The following is a 22,959-nucleotide window of genomic DNA, read 5'->3' as shown; positions in this document are numbered from 1 at the left end:
TCCAAAACCTTCTTGTGAATTTCGGTCAGACCAACACACTCACACTCGGTCCCACCAAAATCACTAGATTGATCTAGGTTTTCATCTTGGTGCTACCCATTAGAACGACTCTGTCTCACCGAGTTGCAGTAACTGCACCCCATCTTGTATCTTGGTGCCACCGAGACATTCCATTCAGTGACACTGACAGCGTATGGGTATATATACTCTGCGGCCCGTTCGGTGAAAAATTTCTTCAAACCTCTCAATACCGCGCACTAAGGTTGCCACCCCTTGATCTCCGGATTGTCGCCGTCTCCGCATGTGTGCCTCCGCCGCAGGAGTCCGCCGCCGTCAATGGATTTCTTCACCATTGTTGCTGAAGGAAATATGCCCTAGAGGCAATAATAAAGTTATTATTTATTTCCTCATATCATGATAAATGTTTATTATTCATGCTAGAATTGTATTAACCGGAAACATGATACATGTGTGAATACATAGACAAACATATAGTCACTAGTATGCCTCTACTTGACTAGCGCATTAATCAAAGATGGTTGTGTTTCCTAACCATAGACATGTGTTGTCATTTGATTAATGGGATCACATCATTAGGAGAATGATGTGATTGACATGACCCACTCCGTTAGCCTAGCACTTGATCGTTCAGTATATTGCTATTGCTTTCTTCATAACTTATACATGTTCCTGTAACTATGAGATTATGCAACTCCCGTTTACCGGAGGAACACTTTGGGTACTACCAAATGTCACAACGTAACTGGGTGATTATAAAGGAGTACTACAGGTGTCTTCGAAGGTACATGTTGAGTTGGCATATTTCGAGATTAGGTTTTGTCACTCCGATTGTCGGAGAGGTATCTCTGGGCCCTCTCGGTAATGCACATCACTATAAGCCTTGCAAGCAATGTGACCAATGAGTTGGTTACGGAATGATGCATTACGTAACGAGTAAAGAGACTTGCCGGTAACGAGATTGAACTAGGTATTGGATACCGACGATCAAATCTCGGGCAAGTAACATACCGATGACAAAGGGAACAACGTATGTTGATATGCGGTTTGACCGATAAAGATCTTCATAGAATATGTAGGAACCAATATGGGCATCCAGGTTGCGCTATTGGTTATTGACCGAGAATGGTTCTAGGTCATGTCTACATAGTTCTCGAACCCGTAGGGTCCGCACGCTTAACGTTTCGATGACAGTTTTATTATGAGTTTATAAGTTTTGATGTACCGAAGTTTGTTCGGAGTCTCGGATGTGATCACGGACATGACGAGGAGTCTCGAAATGGTCGAGACATAAAGATTGATATATTGGACGACTATATTCGGACACCGGAAGTGTTCCGGACATTTTCGGAGAAAACCGAAGTGCCGGAGGGTTACCCGGAACCCCCCCGAGAGAGTTAATGGGCCACATGGGCCTTAGTGGGAAGAGAGAGGGGCGGCCAGGGTGGGCCGTGCGCCCCCTCTCCCTCTGGTCCGAATTGGACTAGGAGGGGGGGCGGCGCCCCCCTCTTTCCTTCCCCCTCTCCCCCTTCCTTTCCCCTCCTAGTAGGAGTAGGAAAGGGGGAGTCCTACTCCTACTAGGAGGAGGACTCCTCCTCCTGGCGCGCCCCCCTTGGGCCGGCCGGCCTCCCCCCTTGCTCCTTTATATACGGGGGCGGGGGCACCCCATAGACACACAAGTTGATCTACGGATCGTTCATTAGCCGTGTGCGGTGCCCCCCTCCACCATATTCCACCTCGGTCATATCGTCGCGGAGTTTAGGCGAAGCCCTGCGCCGGTAGAACATCATCATCATCACCACGCGTCGTGCTGACGGAACTCATCCCCGATGCTTTGCTGGATCGGAGCCCGGGGATTGTCATCGAGCTGAACATGTGCTGAACTCGGAGGTGCCGTACGTTTGGTGCTTGGATCGGTCGGATCGTGAAGACGTACGACTACATCAACCATGTTGTCATAACGCTTCCTCTTACGGTCTACGAGGGTACGTGGACGAACACTCTCCCCTCTCGTTGCTATGCCATCTCCATGATCTTGCGTGTGCGTAGGAAATTTTTTGAAATTACTACATTCCCCAACAGTGGTATCAGAGCCAGGTTTTATGCGTTGATGTTATATGCACGAGTAGAACACAAGTGAGTTGTGGGCGATACAAGTCATACTACTTACCAGCATGTCATACTTTGGTTCAGCGGTATTGTGAGATGAAGCGACCTGGACCGACATTACGCGTACGCTTACGCGAGACTGGTTTCACCGTTACGAGCACTCGTGCTTAAAGGTGGTTGGCGGGTGTCTGTCTCTCTCACTTTAGCTAAACCGAGTGTGGCTACGCCCGGTCCTTGCGAAGGTTAAAACAGCACCAACTTGACGAACTATCATTGTGGTTTTGATGCGTAGGTAAGAACGGTTCTTGCTAAGCCCGTAGCAGCCATGTAAAATTTGCAACAACAAAGTAGAGGACGTCTAACTTGTTTTTGCAGGGCATGTTGTGATGTGATATGGTCAAGATGTCATGCTATATTTTATTGTATGAGATGATCATGTTTTGTAACTGAAGTTATCGGCAACTGGCAGGAGCCATATGGTTGTCGCTTTATTGTATGAAATGCAAACGCCCTGTAATTGCTTTACTTTATCACTAAGCGGTAGCGATAGTCGTAGAAGCAATAGATGGCGTAACGACAACGATGCTACGATGGAGATCAAGGTGTCGCGCCGGTGACGATGGTGATCATGACGGTGCTTTGAAGATGGAGATCACAAGCACAAGATGATGATGGCCATATCATATCACTTATATTGATTGCATGTGATGTTTATCCTTTCTGCATCTTATCTTGCTTTGATTGATGGTAGCATTTTAAGATGATCTCTCACTAATTATCTTGAAGTGTTCTCCCTGAGTATGCACCGTTGCGAAAGTTCTTCGTGCTGAGACACCACGTGATGATCGGGTGTGATAGGCTCTACGTTCAAATACAACGGCTGCAAAACAGTTGCACACGTGGAATACTCGGGTTAAACTTGACGAGCCTAGCATATACTGATATGGCCTCGGAACACGGAGACCGAAAGGTCGAGCGTGAATCATATAGTAGATATGATCAACATAGTGATGTTCACCATTGAAACTACTCCACCTCGCGTGATGATCGGACATGGTTTAGTTGATTTGGATCACGTGATCACTTAGATGACTAGAGAGATTTCTGTCTAAGTGGGAGTTCTTAAGTAATATGATTAATTGAACTTAAATTTATCATGAACTTAGTACCTGATAGTATTTTGCTTGTCTATGTTTGTTGTAGATAGATGGCTCGTGCTGTTGTTCCGTTGAATTTTAATGCGTTCCTTGAGAAAGCAAAATTGAAAGATGATGGTAGCAATTACATGGACTGGGTCCGTAACCTGAGGATTATCCTCATTGCTGCATAGAAGAATTACGTCCTGGAAGCACCGCTGGGTGCCAGGCTTGCTGCTGATGCAACTGACGACGTTAAGAACGTCTGGCAGAGCAAAGCTGATGACTACTCGATAGTTCAGTGTGCCATGCTTTACGGCTTAGAACCGGGTCTTCAACGACGTGTTGAACGTCATGGAGCATATGAGATGTTCCAGGAGTTGAAGTTAATATTTCAAGCAAATGCCCGGACTGAGAGATATGAAGTCTCCAATAAGTTCTATAGCTTCAAGATGGAGGAGAATAGTTCTGTCAGTGAACACCTACTCAAAATGTCTGGGTATAATAATCACTTGATTCAACTGGGAGTTAATCTTCCTGATGATAGTGTCATTGACAGAATTCTCCAATCACTGCCACCAAGTTATAAGAGCTTCGTGATGAACTATAATATGCAAGGGATGGACAAGACTATTCCCAAGCTCTTCGCAATGCTAAAAGCCGCGGAGGTAGAAATCAAGAAGGAGCATCAAGTGTTGATGGTTAATAAGACCACCAGTTTCAAGAAAAAGGGCAAAGAGAAGAAGAAGGGGAACTTCAAGAAGAACAACAAACAAGTTGCTGCTCAAGAGAAGAAACCCAAGTCTGGACCTAAGCCTGAAACTGAGTGCTTCTACTGCAAGCAGACTGGACACTGGAAGCGGAACTGCCCCAAGTATTTGGAGGATAAGAAGGATGGCAAAGCGAACAAAGGTATATGTGGTATACATGTTATTGATGTGTACCTTACTAATGCTCGCAGTAGCACCTGGGTATTTGATACTGGTTCTGTTGCTAATATTTGCAACTCGAAATAGGGACTACGGATTAAGCAAAGATTGGCTAAGGACGAGGTGACGATGCGCGTGGGAAATGGTTCCAAAGTCGATGTGATCGCGGTCGACATGCTACCTCTACATCTACCATCAGGATTAGTTTTAGACCTAAATAATTGTTATTTGGTGCCAGCGTTAAGCATGAACATTATATCTGGATCTTGTTTGATGCGAGACAGTTATTCATTTAAATCAAAGAATAATGGTTGTTCTATTTATATGAGTAATATCTTTTATGGTCATGCACCCTTGAAGAGTGGTCTATTTTTATTAAATCTCGATAGTAGTGATACACATATTCATAGTGTTGAAACCAAAAGATGCAGAGTTGATAATGATATTGCAACTTATTTTTGGCACTGCCGTTTAGGTCATATCGGTGTAAAACACATGAAGAAACTCCATACTGGTGGGCTTTTGGAATCACTTGATTATGAATCAATTGGTACTTGCGAACCGTGCCTGATGGGCAAGATGACTAAAACGCCGTTCTCCGGAACTATGGAGCGAGCAACTGATTTGTTGGAAATCATACATACTGATGTTTGTGGTCCAATGAATGTTGAGGCTCGCGGCAGGTATCGTTATTTTCTCACCTTCACATATGACTTGAGCAGATATGGGTATATACTTGATGAAACACAAGTCTGAAACATTTGAAAAGTTCAAAGAATTTCAGAGTGAAGTGGAAAATCATCGTAACAAGAAAATAAAGTTTCTATGATCTGATCATGGAGGAGAATATTTGAGTTACGAGTTTGGTCTACACTTGAAACAATGCGGAATAGTTTCGCAACTCATGCCACTCGGAACACCACAACGAAATGGTGTGTCCGAACATCGTAATCGTACTTTACTAGATATGGTGCGATCTATGATGTCTCTTACTGATTTACCGCTATCGTTTTGGGGTTATGCTTTAGAGACGGCCGCATTCACGTTAAATAGGGCACCATCAAAATCTGTTGTGACGACGCCTTATGAAATATCGTTTGGCAAGAAACCAAAGTTGTCGTTTCTTAAAGTTTGGGGCTGCGATGCTTATGTGAAGAAACTTCAACCAGATAAGCTCGAACCCAAATCGGAGAAGTGTGTCTTCATAGGATACCCAAAAGAGACCATTGGGTACACCTTCTATCACAGATCTGAGGGCAAGATTTTCGTTGGTAAAATCGGATCCTTTCTAGAGAAGGAGTTTCTCTCGAAAGAAGTGAGTGGGAGGAAAGTAGAACTTGATGAGATAACTGTATCTGCTCCCTTGTTGGAAAGTAGTTCATCACAAGAACCGGTTCCTGTGACAACTACACCAATTAGTGAGGAAGCTAATGATATTGATCATGAAACTTCAGATCAAGTTTCTACTGAACCTCGTAGGTCTACTAGAGTAAGATCCGCACCAGAGTGGTACAGTAATCCTATTCTAGAAGTCATGTTACTTGACAATGATGAACCTACGAACTATGAGGAAGCGATGATGAGCCCAGATTCCGGAAAATGGCTAGAGGCCATGAAATCTGAGATGGGATCCATGTATGAGAACAAAGTATGGACTTTGGTTTACTTGCCAGATGATCGGCAAGCCATTGAGAATAAATGGATCTTTAAGAATAAGACTGACGCTGATGGTAATGTAACTGTCTATAAAGCTCGACTTGTTGCGAAAGGTTTTCGACAAGTTCAAGGGGTTGACTACGATGAGACTTTCTCACCCGTAGCGATGCTTAAGTCTGTCCGAATCATGTTAGCTATTGCTGCATTTCATGATTATGAAATCTGGCAAATGGATGTCAAAACTGCATTTCTGAATGGATTTCTGGAAGAAGAGTTGTATATGATTCAACCAGAAGGTTTTGTTGATCCAAAAGGTGCTAACAAAGTGTGCAAGCTCCAGCGATCCATTTATGGACTGGTGCAAGCATCTCGGAGTTGGAATAAACGTTTTGATAGTGTGATCAAAGCATATGGTTTTATACAGACTTTTGGAGAAGCCTGTATTTACAAGAAAGTGAGTGGGAGCTCTGTAGCATTTCTGATATTATATGTAGATGACATATTATTGATTGTAAATGATATAGAATTTCTGGATAGCATAAAGGGATACTTGAATAAAAGTTTTTCAATGAAAGACCTCGGTGAAGCTGCTTACATATTGGGCATCAAGATTTATAGAGATAGATCAAGACGCTTAATAGGACTTTCACAAAGCACATACCTTGATAAAATTTTGAAAAAGTTCAAAATGGATCAGGCAAAGAAAGGGTTCTTGCCCGTGCTTCAAGGTGTGAAGTTGAGTCAAACTCAATGTCCGACCACAGCAGAAGATAGAGAGAAAATGAAAGATGTTCCCTATGCTTCAGCCATAGGCTCTATCATGTATGCAATGTTGTGTACCATACCTGACGTATGCTTACCAATAAGCTTGGCAGGAAGGTACCAAAGTAATCCAGGAGTGGATCACTGGACAATGGTCAAGAACATCCTGAAATACCTGAAAAGGACTAAGGATATGTTTCTTGTATATGGAGGTGACAAAGACCTAGTCATAAATGGTTACGTTGATGCAAGCTTTGACACTGATCCGGACAATTCTAAATCGCAAACCGGATACATACTTTTATTAAACGGTGGAGCTGTAAGTTGGTGCAGTTCTAAACAAAGCGTCGTGGCGGGATCTACATGTGAAGCGGAGTACATAGCTGCTTCGGAAGCAGCAAATGAAGGAGTCTAGATGAAGGAGTTCATTTCCGATCTAGGTGTCATACCTAGTGCATCGGGACCAATGAAGATCTTCTGTGACAATACTGGTGCAATTGCCTTGGCAAAGGAATCCAGATTTCACAAGAGGACCAAGCACATCAAGAGACGCTTCAATTTCATCCGGGACCAAGTCCAAGTGGGAGACATAGAAATTTGCAAGATACATACGGATCTAAATGTTGCAGACCCATTGACTAAGCCTCTCTCACGAGCAAAACATGATCAGCACCAAGACTCCATGGGTGTTAGAATCATTACTATGTAATCAAGATTATTGACTCTAGTGCAAGTGGGAGACTGAAGGAAATATGCCCTAGAGGCAATAATAAAGTTATTATTTATTTCCTCATATCATGATAAATGTTTATTATTCATGCTAGAATTGTATTAACCGGAAACATAGACAAACATATAGTCACTAGTATGCCTCTACTTGACTAGCTCATTAATCAAAGATGGTTGTGTTTCCTAACCGTAGACATGTGTTGTCATTTGATTAATGGGATCACATCATTAGGAGAATGATGTGATTGACATGACCCACTCCGTTAGCCTAGCACTTGATCGTTCAGTATATTGCTATTGCTTTCCTCATAACTTATACATGTTCCTGTAACTATGAGATTATGCAACTCCCGTTTACCAGAGGAACACTTTGGGTACTACCAAACGTCACAACGTAACTGGGTGATTATAAAGGAGTACTATAGGTGTCTCCGAAGGTACATGTTGAGTTGGCATATTTCGAGATTAGGTTTTGTCACTCCGATTGTCGGAGAGGTATCTCTGGGCCCTCTCGGTAATGCACATCACCATAAGCCTTGCAAGCAATGTGACCAATGAGTTGGTTACAGAATGATGCATTATGTAACGAGTAAAGAGACTTGCCGGTAACGAGATTGAACTAGGTATTGGATACCGACGATCGAATGTCGGGCAAGTAACATACCGATGACAAAGGGAACAACGTATGTTGTTATGCGGTTTGACCGATAAAGATCTTCGTAGAATATGTAGGAACCAATATGTGCATCCAGGTTCCACTATTGGTTATTGACCGAGAATGGTTCTAGGTCATGTCTACATAGTTCTCGAACCCATAGGGTCCGCACGCTTAACGTTACGATGACAGTTTTATTATGAGTTTATAAGTTTTGATGTACCGAAGTTTGTTCGGAGTCCCGGATGTGATCACGGACATGACGAGGAGTCTAGAAATGGTCAAGACATAAAGATTGATATATTGGACGACTATATTCGGACACCGGAAGTGTTTCGGACGTTTTCGGAGAAAACCGGAGTGCCGGAGGGTAACCGGAACCCCCCGGGGGAGTTAATGGGCCACATCGGCCTTAGTGGGAAGAGAGAGGGGCGGCCAGGGTGGGCCGCGCGCCCCCGCTCCCTCTGGTCCGAATTGGACTACGAGGGGGGGCGCCCCCCTCTTTCCTTCCCCCTCTCCCCCTTCCTTTCCCCTCCTAGTAGGAGTAGGAAAGGGGGAGTCCTACTCCTACTAGGAGGAGGACTCCTCCTCCTGGCGCGCCCCCCTTAGGCCGGCCGGCCTCCCCCCTTGCTCCTTTATATACGGGGGCAGGGGGGCACCCCATAGACACACAAGTTGATCTACGGATCGTTCCTTAGCCGTGTGCGGTGCCCCCCTCCACCATATTCCACCTCGGTAATATCGTCGCGGAGTTTAGGCTAAGCCCTGCGCCGGTAGAACATCATCATTGTCACCACGCCGTCGTGCTGACGGAACTCATCCCCGACTCTTTGATGGATCAGAGCCCGGGGATCGTCATCGAGCTGAACGTGTGCTGAACTCGGAGGTGCCGTACGTTCGGTGCTTGGATCGGTCGGATCATGAAGACGTACGACTATATCAACCGCGTTGTCATAACGCTTCTGCTTACGGTCTACGAGGGTACGTGGACGAACAATCTCCCCTCTCGTTGCTATGCCATCACCATGATCTTGCGTGTGCGTAGGAATTTTTTTGAAATTACTACGTTCCCCAACAGTTGCCGCCATAGCAAATCATCACCAAGTTAGGGTACGGTTTGACGACTTTGTGCCTATTCCCCTTTTCGGTTCATTGCACAAATTTTTTGCCTTCTTTCTTTCCACATATGAAAACATTCTATCCAGCAAAAAGTTCCTTTAGATTAGATCGATGAAAAATCTTAGGGTTAGGTTTCCGCCGAGCTCATCTCGGACCAACCGAAATGATGTTTTTGGTCCCACCGATTGGCCCTGGCCATTGCACTAAGTACAACTCGGTATGACCGAAGTGTACTGATCGGTGAGATCGAAAGCAAATTCTCAGTGAAACCCTAGCATCTCGGAGTCACTGAACTTCAACTCGGTCTGACCGATGTTGTATGTTTAGACTCTGTTAAGTGCTTCGGTGTCACCAAGATTTCATATCAGTAGCTCCGAAATGCTTTCTGCAGAAAACTAAAACTAAGATTTTGACTCAATTTTTTGCAAAACAAGCTGCTTTTTGTGATGTTCATCCACTCTTCCCATAGCTATCTATTCATAGGGACAGTTTGCAAAGATGGCTGAAGCAAGTGATAGCCAAAACAGGTTAGAGGAGCAAGTCAACCTTAGTGAGGGTACAAGCCCTATTGGAAGCTATGATGAGGCACTACAAAAAAAATTGTGACATTTTGGGCCGAACAAATTTTTTCCTATCATGCTTATGACACTTCTATGACGATAATTTTGAAAAAAAACCCGGTATCATCATAGATGTGGCGGTCTCCTACTTCTATGAAAAAAATCATGACAGAAAATGGGCTTTTCATCCTGGGCAGGCTGAAGACGTAGCTGCATGACATTCTTTGGGACGTCCATGACCGAAAAAACCGTGGTAGAAGCGATGGAGAGGAAAATATCGGGGAGTTCCTGGTTACGGTGGGTGGTCGGGTGCCGAGCAATATGTGTTTCTCTCGTACACGTACGCACGTGGGTGCAAGGCGTTGAGATCTAACTGAACCCGAGCGAGGCGTTCGCCTACTGAACCCGAGCGATTGCACTTCAGGCTACGTGTTACTGAACCCGAGCGATCAATCGATCCCTGGCTATTCACTGAACCCTATCGAGTGATTCCTTTGCTACTGCTGCTAACGGAAGCCGATCGAACATGCTGCCTCTTGAGGAACAGTGAGCATTGTTGTGGGGGGGTGGATGAACAGTTCCCGGTGGGGGTTGGATGAACAGGACCCCGTGATAGTAGAGGTCGTTGCCACTGGATGAACAGGACCCCGATCGATGGAGCAAGTTCGTGGTGGATGAACAGGACCCCATGGAGGGTTGGATGAACAGGACGACCCGGTGGAGGGCTGGTTGAACAATAGCCAGTGGTGGGCTGGATGAATAGTAGCCCATGGAGGGGTGGTTGAACAGGACCCCCCGGAGAGGGCTGGTTGAACAGTAGCCGGTGGAGGAGCGGTGGAGGCTGGATGAACAGGAGCCCGTGGATGAACAGTCGCAGGTGGAGGTTGGAGGAGGTCGGGGTGGATGAATAGTAGCCCGTGGAGGCTGGAGGAGGTTGACGGTGGAAATGAACAGTAGCCAGTGTAGTCCCGTTTTGCATTATTACACACCCCTTCTGATGAACAGGACCCCCGTTTCAATCGTAGCGCTCGAACACAAGTCTGTTTCCTCCATTTTGCGGTACGCCAGACCCCTCCCGATCAATAGGACCCCATTTCGACCGTAGGAGGTCGAAGAGAAGTCTGTTTCCTCCATTTTGCGGTACGCCACACCCCTCCCGGTGAATAGGATCCCGTTCCAACCGTAGGCGGTCGAACACAAGGCCATTTCCTCCATTATGTGGTATGCCAGGCCTTGTTTCGATTGGCTGTTCCATCTAAGACTATTGGCTCCCGATGAACAGCACGCGTTTCGTTGCCTCCCGATGAACACGACGATGTAGTTTCTCCATTCCGACCCAGCCGATTGGCAACCGACGAATAGGACACCGTCGCTGCCTCTCCATGTACACGAGCCCTGGCCGTACATATGCGCGAGTAGGCGTTCGAGACCCCGCCCGTATGTACGTACGTGGCCGTATTTACTTTCTTGCACCCTGGTTGTACATATGTGTACATGCTAGGTCTGCTCCTCTACTACGACACGTGCCCTTCCGTACTCGGCCAGGGTTCATCGCTGCAGCCTGCAGATAGACTTATCAACCAGTATGTACGTACACGTTCGCGACCAGAATGACAACGCTACTTACGCTTCGACCAGGTGGGTCCCGACTATCAGGGAGGATAAGGAGGCACTTCCTTGTGTCTGAAGATGTTGCTGGTGGGTCCCAACAGTCAGGGGGGAACATTTTTTTCACAAAATACGGTGGCCCGTCCGGTGGGTCCCTGCTGTTAGGTGGAGGAATCATTATTTTGAGCGTAATAAGGAGGCACTTCCTTGCTGCGGCTGTGTACCTAGTTGTCAGCCTCTCCACGTACAGTACTCTTCCGATGGAAGTCGTTCCTTGACCACATTGGCCACGCCGTGCCGACAGCACCAAGGCGGTGGACAACAGCGAGGCCTAGGAAGGGGACGACGCGGAGCCGGGGAAGACGAGATAGTGGATGCCCACTTGGATAGGAGTACGAGGGTTCACTCTTTCGACTATGGTGTGAGGCTGTCGTCGCCACAGACTAACAGGGGGTGTGGGTGAGTAGAGGGATGGCCTCGCTAGCGGTGGGAGTAGTACGGGGCGGTGAGGCCTCTGTGGCAGCACAGCCGGCCAGGAAGGCAGGAGCAGACGTCATGATCGGCACTTGTTTGGGCAGCTGGAGCAAGAATACCAGAGGTTGAAGAAGCACTACAGCCGTTGGATGGATATCGTATGCTCACTAGAGCTAGAATCATTCATATTGGCTAAGTTGACAAAGCCCTCCATCCCCGTCAACTTAGTAGGCCCACAAGTCATCCTCCCACTATGGTAGGTCCCAACTAGCAGGGGAAGTATTCATTTTTTTGTAAATAATAAGGAGGAACTTCCTTGCGTGCGAAGATATAGCTGGTGGGTCCGACCTGTCAGCGGGAGGAACCTTTTTCACAAAATACAGAGGCCCTTCCGGTGGGTCCCAGCTGTCAGGTAGAGGAATCATTATTTTGCGCCTAATTGATGTCTACTATGCAAATTCATTCTTGTAGACTCCTGTTGGGCCTCCAAGCGCAGAGTTTTGTAGGACAATAGCAATTTTCTGTCAAGTGGATGACATAAGTTTTCTCAATCTGTGGAGGCGTAGGATGAAGATAGTCTTTCTCAAGCAACCCTGCAATCAAATACAAGAAATCTCTTGTGTCCCCAACACACCGAATACAATAGCAAATTGTATGGGTGCACTAGTTCGGCTAAGAGATGGTGATAAAAGTGTAGTATGGATAGTAGATATGAGTTTTTGTAGTGCGAACAATAAAAAACAGCAAGGTAGTAAATAGTAAAATGGACCACAAACGGTATTGAAATAATGGAAAATGAGGCCTAGGGTGCATACTTTCACTAGTGCAATCTCTCAACATCCCTCAAAGTGCAATAAAGAATCACTCCCGAGTTCCTATTACCGGAGAAGAAAATATAAAAATTGTTTGTAGGGCATGAAACCACCTCAAATCTATTCCTTCCGATCAATCTATCCTAGAGTTCCTACTAAAATAACATAAAGCTATTCTTTCCGTTCGATCTATTCAAGAGTTCGTACTAAAATAACACCATATGACACACATCAACCAACTCTAATGTCACCTAGATACTCCAATGTCACCACAAGTATTCGTGAGTTAATTCTATGATATGCATCAAACAACTTCATGATCATAATATTCAATCCACACAAAGAACTACAAAGGGACACCAAAGTTTCTATCGGAGAAAAGATAATAAAAACATGCATCAACCCCTATGCATAGATTACCCCAATGTCACCTCGGGAATCCGAAGTTAAGTGCCATAACATGCATCAAGTGAATCAATATGATACCCCATTGTCACCTCAAGTATTCATACTGCAAGACATACATCATGTGTTCTCAGATCTGAACATTCAATCCGACAAGACAAAACTTCAAAGGGTAAAGATTCAATTCGTCACAACAAGAGTAGAGAGGGTAGAAACATCATATGATCCATCTATGTTAACAAAGCCCATAATATATCAAGATCATGACATCTCAAGTTCATGAAAGAGAGATTAAACACATAGCTACTGGTACAAACCCTCGGCCCCGAGGGTGGACTACTCCCTCCTCATCGTGGTGGCTACCGGGATGATGAAGATGGCCACCAGTGATGATCTCCCCCTCCGGTAGGGTGCCGGAACGGGCTCCTGATTTGTTTTTGGTGTCTACAGAGACTTGCGGCGGAATTTCCGATCTAGGTTCTCCCCGAGGTTTCTTGGAATATTTGAGAATTTATAGGGCGAAGAGGGGGTGCGAGAGGCCAACAAGGTGGGCACAACCCACCGAGGTGCGCTTGGGGGCCCAGGCGCGCCCTGGTAGGTTGTGCCCCCTTGGGGAACCCCCAGGTGCTACTCTGGCCCATTGGTAGTCTTCTGGTCCATAAAAAATCCATAAAAAGTTGCGTGGTGTTTGGAGAACTTCCATTTCTGCACAAAAAACAACACCACGATAGTACTGTTGAAAACAACGTCAGTCCGGGTTAGTTCCATGCAAATCATACCAAAACCATGTGAAATTATAGTAAACATGGCATGAATACTTCATAAATTATAGATACGTTGGAGACGTATCAGCATCCCCAAGCTTAATTCCTACTCATCCTCGAGTAGGTAAGTGATAAAAGAAATAATTTATGAAGTGTTAATGCTAGCAAAGTGCACAAGTTTGATCAATGACAATTTCAATTACTTTTCCTAGCATCATAACAACAATTCTTTCTGATAAAACTTCTCATGACCAACTAACAACAAATTCACATGTTAAGGTTCAAACAATGAATTCTATTGAAACACAGCAACCTATGTTCTCAGTCACCAAGCAATTACAATTCAACTTATTCAACAGAGTCTAAATAAGAGCTCCACATACTCAACCATCATATAGTCTTCTATGATTGCTAACACTCACCACATACACATGAGCAAAAGGTTTCAACCGGACACATAGAAAGATAGGGGCTTATAATTTTGCCTCCCAACGTATTCACCTCAAGGGTGATGTCAACAATAATAACTCATGCTACCCATATCCAACTAGATATATGTGCCTAGATCTTTCCTCACCACGTGATGCTTGCCAAAAGAGAAAAATAAAAGGAATAGAGAGAAAAAATTTGGCTCTTGGCATGAGAGTAAATACATAAAAGTACTCCCTCCGTTCGAAATTACTTGTCTTGAAAATGGATGTATCTAGAACTAAAATACATCTAGATACATTCATTTCTACGACAAGTAATTCCGAATGGAGGGAGTAAAAGATAGGCCCTTCGCAGAGGGAAGCAAAGGTTGCCATGCGCTTATTTATTTATATGTTCAACCCCTTAGTGCAAAAGAACGTCATGTTATATTGCCTCTTGTGATAGCAACCTTTATTATGCAGTCTGTCGCTTATTCTTCGCCATCACAAGTTCGTACAACATTGCAATTGAGCATAATGAGTTCATACTAACAACATTGCAAAGAGTTCATACTAACAACATTGCAATCATGATCATCATTCATGCCAATCTTTTTTTACATTCTTCTTCTATCAATTAAGCACAATTTTTTGAATCATCATTTTCAAGAAAGATATTATAAAGATGATCAATAATATGATTGCAACCTTAATTCCATTTTTTGTACTTTTCATTTTATAAACCAAACTAGTGATAAAACAAGAAACAAAAAGATTCCATTGCAAGATCTAAAGATATACCTTCAAGCACTCACCTCCCTGGTAACAACACTAGAATAGAGCTTGATGTCTACTACGCAACTTTATTGTTGTAGACTCGTGTTGGGCCTCCAAGCATAGAGTTTTGTAGGACAGTAGCAATTTTCCCTCAAGTGGATGACCTAAGGTTTATCAATCCGTGGGAGGCGTAGGATGAAGATAGTCTCTCTCAAGCAAGCCTACAATCAAATACAAGAAATCTCTTGTGTCCCCAACACACCCAATACAATGGCAAATTGTATAGGTGCACTAGTTCGGCAAAGAGATGGTGATAAAAGTGTAGTATGGATAGTAGATATGAGTTTTTGTAGTGCGAACAATAAAAAACAGCAAGGTAGTAAATAGTAAAACGGAGCACAAATGGTATTGCAATAATGGAAAATGAGGCCTGGGGTTCATACTTTCACTAGTGCAATCTCTCAACAATGCTAACATAGTTGGAACATATGGTTATCCATCAAAGTGCAATAAAAAATCACTCCTGAGTTCCTATTAGCGGAGAACAAAAGATAGAAATTGTTTGTAGGGTATGAAACCACCTCAAAGCTATTCTTTCCGATCAATCTATCCTACAGTTCATACTAAAATAACACAAAGCTATTCTTTCCGTTCGATCTATTTCAAGAGTTCGTACTAAAATAACACCATATGACACACATCAACCAACTCTAATGTCACCTAGATACTCCAATGTCACCACAAGTATCTGTGAGTTAATTCTACGATATGCATCAAACAACTTCATGATCATAATATTCAATCCACACAAAGAACTACACAGGGACCCCAAAGTTTCTATCAGAGAAAAGATAATAAAAACGTGCATCAACCCCTATGCATAGATTACCCCAATGTCAACTCGGGAATCGGCAAGTTGAGTGACATAACATACATCAAGTGAATCAATATGATACCCCATTGTCACCTCAAGTATTCATACCGCAAGACGTGCATCATGTGTTCTCGGATCTGAACATTCAATCCGAGAAGACAAAACTTCAAAGGGTAAAGATTCAATTCATCACAAGAAGAGTACAGAGGGGAGAAACATCATATGATCCATCTATGTTAACAAAGCCCATGATATATCAAGATCATGACATCTCAAGATCACAAGAGAGAGAGAGAGATTAAACACATAGCTACTGGTACAAACCCTCAGCCACAAGGGTGGACTACTCCCTCCTTATCGTGGTGGCCGCTGGGATGATGAAGATGGCCACCAGTGATGATATTCCCCTCTGACAGGATTCCAGAATGGGCTCCCGATTGGTTTTCGGTGGCTGCAGAGACTTGCGGCGGCGGAACTTCCGTTCTAGGTTCTCCTCGAGGGTTTTATGGAATATTTGAGAATTTATAGGGCGAAGAGGGGGTGTGGGAGGCCAACGAAGTGGGCAGAACCCAGCGGGGTGCGCCTGGGGGACCAGGCATGCCCTGGTGGGTTGTTCCCCCCTCGGGGAACCCCCCAAGTGCTGCTCTGGCCCATTGGTAGTCTTCTGGTCCATAAAAACTCCACACAAAGTTTCGCGGTGTTTGGAGAACATTCATTTCTGCACAAAAAACAACACCATGGTAGTTCTACTGAAAACAACGTCAGTCCTGGTTACTTCCATGCAAATCATACAAAAACCATATAAAATTATTGTAACATGGCATGAATAGTTCATAAATTATAGATACATTGGAGATGTATCAGTATCCCCAAGCTTAGTTCCTACTCGTCCTCAAGTAGGTAAATGATAAAAGAAATAATTTATGAAGTGTGAATGCTAGCAAAGTGCACAAGTTTGATCAATGACAATTTCAATCACTTTTCCGAGCATTATAACAGCAATTCTTTCTTATAAAACTTCTCACGACCAAGTAGCAACCAATTCACATGTTAAGGTTCAAACAATGAATTCTCTTGAAACTCAACAACTTATGTTCTCAGTCACCAAGCAATTGCAATTCAACTTATTCAACAGAGTCTAAGTAAGAGCTCCACATACTCAACCATCATATAGTCTTCTATGACACATAGAAAGATAGGGGCTTATAATTTCGCCTCCCAACGTATTCACCTCAAGGGTGATGTCAACAATAATTACTCATGCTACCCATATCCAACTGGATATATGTGCCTAGATCTTTCCTCACCACATGATGCTTGCCAAAAGAGAAAAATGAAAGGAATAGATAGAAAACTTTGACTCTTGGCATGAAAGTAAATACATAAAAGTATAATATATGCCCTTCACAGAGGGAAGCAGAGGTCGCCATGCGCTTATTTGTTAATATGCTCAACCCCTTAGTGGAAAAGAATGTCACGTTATATTTCCCCTTGTGATAGCAACCTTTATTATGCAGTCTATCGCTTTTATTCTTCGCCATCACAAGTTCGTACAATTCTCAATTTATTATGCTAGTTCAAAATAAGTTTGTGGGTGCTTGTCGGGGATATACCCCGTGGTATGACCCGGCTGGGACGTGGCATTTCATTGGTAACCCGCTGGAGGATTGGTGACTCACGAGTCTAGCGGCTCACTGGGCTGACAACTCATGAGCCTGGCGACACACTAATGGTTCTGACGGCAGGTCAGATAGAAGACTAGGCCCAAGGCCCATAAGGCCGACTCATATTATGGTGGTCCGGCTTAAGAGGAAAAACCATGAGGAATATTCCCTTACAAAGGAAGCAAGACTAGGACTCCACTTGTAATAGAGTAATCCTAATCCTATTGGGACTCCACATGTAACCCACCCCTCCAACTTATATGAGGAGGGGTAGGGCACACCCCAAGAGGGACATGCTTAAATAATCTCTAAGGCTAGACACAACTAGAGGAGAGCCAGTTTATGCGACGACTCCCTCATGAGCATAATGAGACCTAGCCACAAACAACATGTAGGACTGTTACTGGATGATGTTTCCCGGGGCCCGAAGCTGTCTAAATCCTTGTCTTGTGTGTTGATCTGACTCGCGTCTCTCATCCCGATCAACCCCTCTCAATCTACTACATAGATGCGTTGGCCTCACAACTAAGTCCTCACCCTAGGACATCTGCCGTGACAAACCAACGACAGTTGGCGCCCACCATGGGGCCAGGGCACGGTGGTGTTGAGTTCTTGGAGGGATCTCTTTAGGGATCGAGAAGCTCGCAATTGATAGATGAAGGTTTGAGTTCAAGAAAATTAAGATGGCATCAGATGCGTCGCCACCGCAACAAGTTGAAGACCAATCAATGCAAGGATCACATCGCAGGAACTGATAAGAAATTTTTGCAGCATGTTATGTGATTGGAAAGCAGTCAAAACCACAAGTCGCCGAGAACATCGAGTTCCATTGCTACCTGTTTCTCGGGTGCCTCAAGTACGGATGAAACACGTAAGTGCTGCTATTACCTCATGCCAAAAAGGATTACCCGACGAGACCATCTTAACTACAGCAAGGATAATACAGAAAGGAAAAATCAGAAATCGCCGACCACGTTCGGGAATAGTACTATTGGTTCCTGATGTAAAAGCAAAAAGTGATACATCCATTGATCCATCGGCACTAGGGATAGTACTAATACAATGATCCATGATCACAAGAGAAAAGTCAAACCAACGAAAAATCAGAGGAGGATTTCATTATGGGTGCACGACAACTCCGAGCTGTTTTCAACCTCACACTGGCTGTACCCGCTCCACTGTCGTCGTCAGCCTCGCTCACCAAGAGCCGCTGCGGCCCCAGCTGGAGCAGGCCTCGGACCTCCCCTGCCTGTGGACTGCTGTCTCCATCGGTGTCACCCCTGCAGCTGCGCCAAGCCGCTGTGACCCGCCATGCCTTGAGCCACTACGCCGCTGCGGCCTTGACTCACTGCTGCGCCTGTGAGCCGCGGACCGGGCCCCGTCTCGGATGCTATCTCTACCTCCGTTTTTTGAGGCCACTGCGTTCGCCTCATCCTTGTTGGTGAGAAGCCTCAAGCCGGCATCGCCTTCACCTATTTTGCCGCCCCGGGCTGCTACCGAGCCACCACAGCCGTGCTATCCCCGCACCTGCACGAGCCGCTGGGCCGCTTTTGAGCCGCCCTGCTCCAGTTCTACCGGGTTGCCGGCCATTACCATTATCATTGCCCCGTTTGTCTTCGCCCATGCAGCCGGCTTCAGATGCCGCTGCCGAGCCGTCGTGCTCATCTCTGATGGACCCTATTGAGCTACCGCGGCTGCCTCAAGCCGCCGCGACCACGCCCGTGCCAAGACTGCCGCCTTGCCTTCTACCGCGAGTCGCACTCTGCCGCGCGGGGCCGGTTTCCGCTGCCACCACTGTCAGTGTCAAAACCGGCGGATCTTAGGTAGGGGGTCCCGAACTGTGCGTCTAAGGCTAATGGTAACAGGAGGCGGGGGACACAATGTTTACCCAGGTTCAGCCCTCTCTATGGAGGTAATACCCTACTTCCTACTTGATTTATCTTGATGAATATGAGTATTACAAGAGTTGATCTACCATGAGATCGTAATGGCTAAACCCTAGAAGTCTAGCCTATGAGATTATGATGGTTGTGGCTTAAACCCTAGAAGTCCAAACCCTCTGGCTTACATACACACCGGGGGGTCTAGGGTTGTACAAAGTTAGTTACAGAGAAAGGAATCTAAATATCTGAATCGCCAAGCTTGCCTTCCACGCCAAGGAGAGTCCCATCCGGACACGGGACGAAGTCTTCTATCTTGTATCTTCACAGTCCAACAGTCCGGCCAAAGTATATAGTCCGGCTGTCCGAGGACCCCTTAATCCAGGATCCCTCAGTAGCCCCTGAACCAGGCTTCATTGATGATGAGTCCGGTGTGTAGATTGTCTTCGGCATTGCAAGGCGGGTTCCTTCTCCGAATACTTCAAAGTAAATTCTGAACACAAGAATCGTGCCCGGCTCTGCAAAACAAATTCCACATGCACCCGTAGAGAATATAATATTTCACGAGTCCAATCCGCTGACAATTTTAGCGGCACGACATTACGTCATCACCCGACCATTATTTGAACCGTTTTCCAGCCTGCCACTCCACGTTCCGAGAGGCGGTTTTTATTGGCATGTCTAATCAAAGCAGAGATCGTGTCCCATTATTACAGGATTTTCATCAACACGGGCATGGGTAACCCAACCGTTCTTTTGGCATAATTCATCGGGAATAGGCATGTTTTAAGGCAACGGAGGGGACGCTTGATATTCGTCGCCTTTATAAAGGGGTTAGGGCCTGCACTCTTTCCTCTATGCTAGTTCTTCCCTCTGCCTCCCTCCTCAAGCTCCAACACTCAAGGGTCAATCTAGTTGCTTCAAGCCTCCAGCCATGTCCGGACCCAACCTTCAAGGCCGGTGGATGGCCTCTTGTGTCACAGAGGAAGACATCTCGAAGCTTAGGGAGGCAAGATACTTAACTGCGGAAATCTACCATAGGCTTCCTGCTCAAGGGCAGGTTACTCCTACTCCCAGATCCAATGAGAGGGTAGTGTTCATCTCTCACTTCCTCCGAGGGCTTGGGTTTGCTCTCCATCCATTTGTTCAAGGACTTATGTTTTATTACGGGCTAGATTTCCATGATCTAGCCCTAGACTCCTTCCTCCACATCTCGGCGTTCATCACCACGTGTGAGGCCTTCCTCTGTATCTCTTCACACTTCGGCTTATGCCTCAAGACCTTTAGCGTGAAGCCGAAGGTAATGGTGGGAAACAAGCGGAGTGCGGAGGCACTTCAATAAGCAAGCTTATAAACTCCACTTGGCCAAAGGGCTCCTTCGCAGAATCTTCTGACTTATGGAAATGGGAGTGGTTTTACATCACCGAACCCCGCGGTACAAAGCGGGTAGTTGCTCCTGTGTTTCGGTCCGGTCCTCCGCCACATCTCGCATCGTGGATTAACAAGATGCTGGACTGGGGATCTACAGACAAAGTGCGGACAGTGCAAAGCCGCATCTGGAGCCTTATTGAGAAGGACACCGGTCTCATCAATGTAATCCAAGTAATGTTAGTACGCCGGATCCTACCCTATCAACGACGCCCTCTCCGCATGTGGGAATTTAATCCGGAAGGTCCACAGACTATTAAGCACCACTCTGGCACAATGCTCAGAGAGATGTGGAAATTATTCTTTTGCGCACGAAAACAGTGGCCGGATACGACATAAGACATCGGTCTTGACTGCAACCATCTGTACACTCCGGTAAGTACTCGACTCCCGAACACGATTTAGTCAAATTATCCATTACAATGTACTGATAAAACTCTATCCGGACAGGGCTGGCTAAAGAAGACGGAGAGAATCAGGTGTTCGGCTCCACTTCCTGAAGATACTGCGGATCCGTTATTAACAAGGATGCTGGCTCCGGCGCAGTATCAAGTGCTGGCGGGGGAAGATAAAGAGGAAGAGGAAGAGGCCCAAGGCAGCTTCCATTCTGGAGGCTCACCAGGCAATTCGTCCTGGGAGATTAGAACTCCTGCTACCAAAGGTGGAAGGGAAGGGCGAACTGACATCCCTTTTCCCCATGCGAAGAAAAGGGTTGCTTCCGAAGACTCGGAAATAGAAGCTTGTAAGTGGGGGAAGGTATCCCAGTCAGGGGGTGATATTGACACACAGTCACCCCACAAAGTTAGGCCCTCAGCCGCATCGTAAGTGAATCCGGGTGTTTTAAACATGTCCCATTCTTTCCTGGCTATAAGGGTAATAATTTAAACTCATGTTTGCAGTCCGGCACGCAACCCTCCTCAATAGTTCTCTTCAGGGGATCTACTTCCAGAGATGATGGAGAGCGAGATGCCTCCACAGATCTCCCTGCCTGGTGAGGCAGATGACGCCGAGGTGTCATCCCAGAGGATCCTTCCCGATTTGCAAGTGGCGCAAGGGAAAGTGAGGACCGGGGCCAAAGGTAATACTTCGGCCACCCGAGGTCTGGGGTGTGCAGCCCATACAGGGAACAACAAAGGTCCCAGATTATCAGATGTCCAAGGAATGCCGGATGCATTGATGGACATTTTGTAACATGCCTCCGTCTTAGAGGAACATCGTACCTTGATGGGTACGGTGTTAGAAAGAGTTCGGTTCGTGAAAAGCGGATTGAATGAGGCCTTTTCTAGCCTACTACTCCCTCTGTTCCGAAATAGTTGTCGTTGGGGGATTTTTCAGACCAGGTGGAAACGAGCAAATGTACAAAAATACCCCTGATTTGAAAACGAGTCATCGTCTTCCTCCGCCAGGCTCCTCCTCGTAGTCTTCCTCCGCCAGGCCACCTGCGCCCTCCACCTCCTCCAGCTGCTAGTCCGGCCACCTCCTCCTCCGCCCTCTACCTCCTCCTCCTCCGCCGCCTGCTCCTCCTCCTCCTCCTCCTCCGCCCAGTCTGGTGGCCACCGCTCCCAATTTGATCGCCGCTGCCCCAGCCTAGCCGCCCCACCGCTCCTCCCAATCTAGTCCTCGCTGCACCAACCTGGTCCTCTCAACCGCACTGACCAGCCTGATCCTTGCTGCTCCCCCGCCCGGTCCTCGCCAGGTACTCCTCGCTGCTCCCAATTCTTATCAGTTTTCGCCAAATGCAGAATTGGGAGAATTTGTTGATGCTTTTAGGTACAATAGTCTGTAAAATTGATCAGGAGACATTCAATCAGGAAGAATTTGTTAAGATCAATAACTATGGCAATCAGACAAGATCATCACCCTCACAATTGGCATCAGAAGAAATTACTGGAGTGTAATGATCAATTGGGAAACCTGTAATAAAGGGCAACCTGGTGCATGTAGCTCCCGCTTGCGCAGGGTCCAGGGAAGGGTCCGACCACTTTGGCTCTATAGTACGCAGCCTTTCCCTACATTTCTGTAAGAGGCTGTTTCCAGGACTTGAACCCATGACCTCATGGTCACAAGGCAGCAGCTTTGCAATTGGGAAACCTGTAATGCATGAGATAATTTAGAGAAGAAGAGAACAAGCAAAGTAGCAGGAGAGGAAAGGAGTGGGAGAGGAGAGGAGTATGGAGGGCACAAGGGAAG

General features: G+C 45.9%; 1 long non-coding RNA gene across 2 annotated transcripts; it reads right to left on the bottom strand.

Annotated features, from left to right (window-relative positions):
* Positions 1–21,893: 21,893 nt before the first annotated feature.
* On the bottom strand, positions 21,894–22,753 carry LOC119324169. 2 transcript variants are annotated; one of them, XR_005156795.1, is made up of 2 exons: positions 22,701–22,753; positions 21,894–22,549 (listed from the first exon to the last, which is right to left on the bottom strand). It is a non-coding gene; the product is annotated as an uncharacterized LOC119324169 (long non-coding RNA). The 2 variants fall into 2 exon arrangements; XR_005156796.1 differs by having other exon boundaries at positions 22,684–22,749.
* Between the last annotated feature and the right edge of the window lie 206 nt (positions 22,754–22,959).

This window comes from Triticum dicoccoides, chromosome 6B, assembly GCF_002162155.2.
Source record: "Triticum dicoccoides isolate Atlit2015 ecotype Zavitan chromosome 6B, WEW_v2.0, whole genome shotgun sequence".
NCBI classification, from domain to species: domain Eukaryota; kingdom Viridiplantae; phylum Streptophyta; class Magnoliopsida; order Poales; family Poaceae; genus Triticum; species Triticum dicoccoides.
This window is presented reverse-complemented; position numbering and strand designations above follow the sequence as displayed.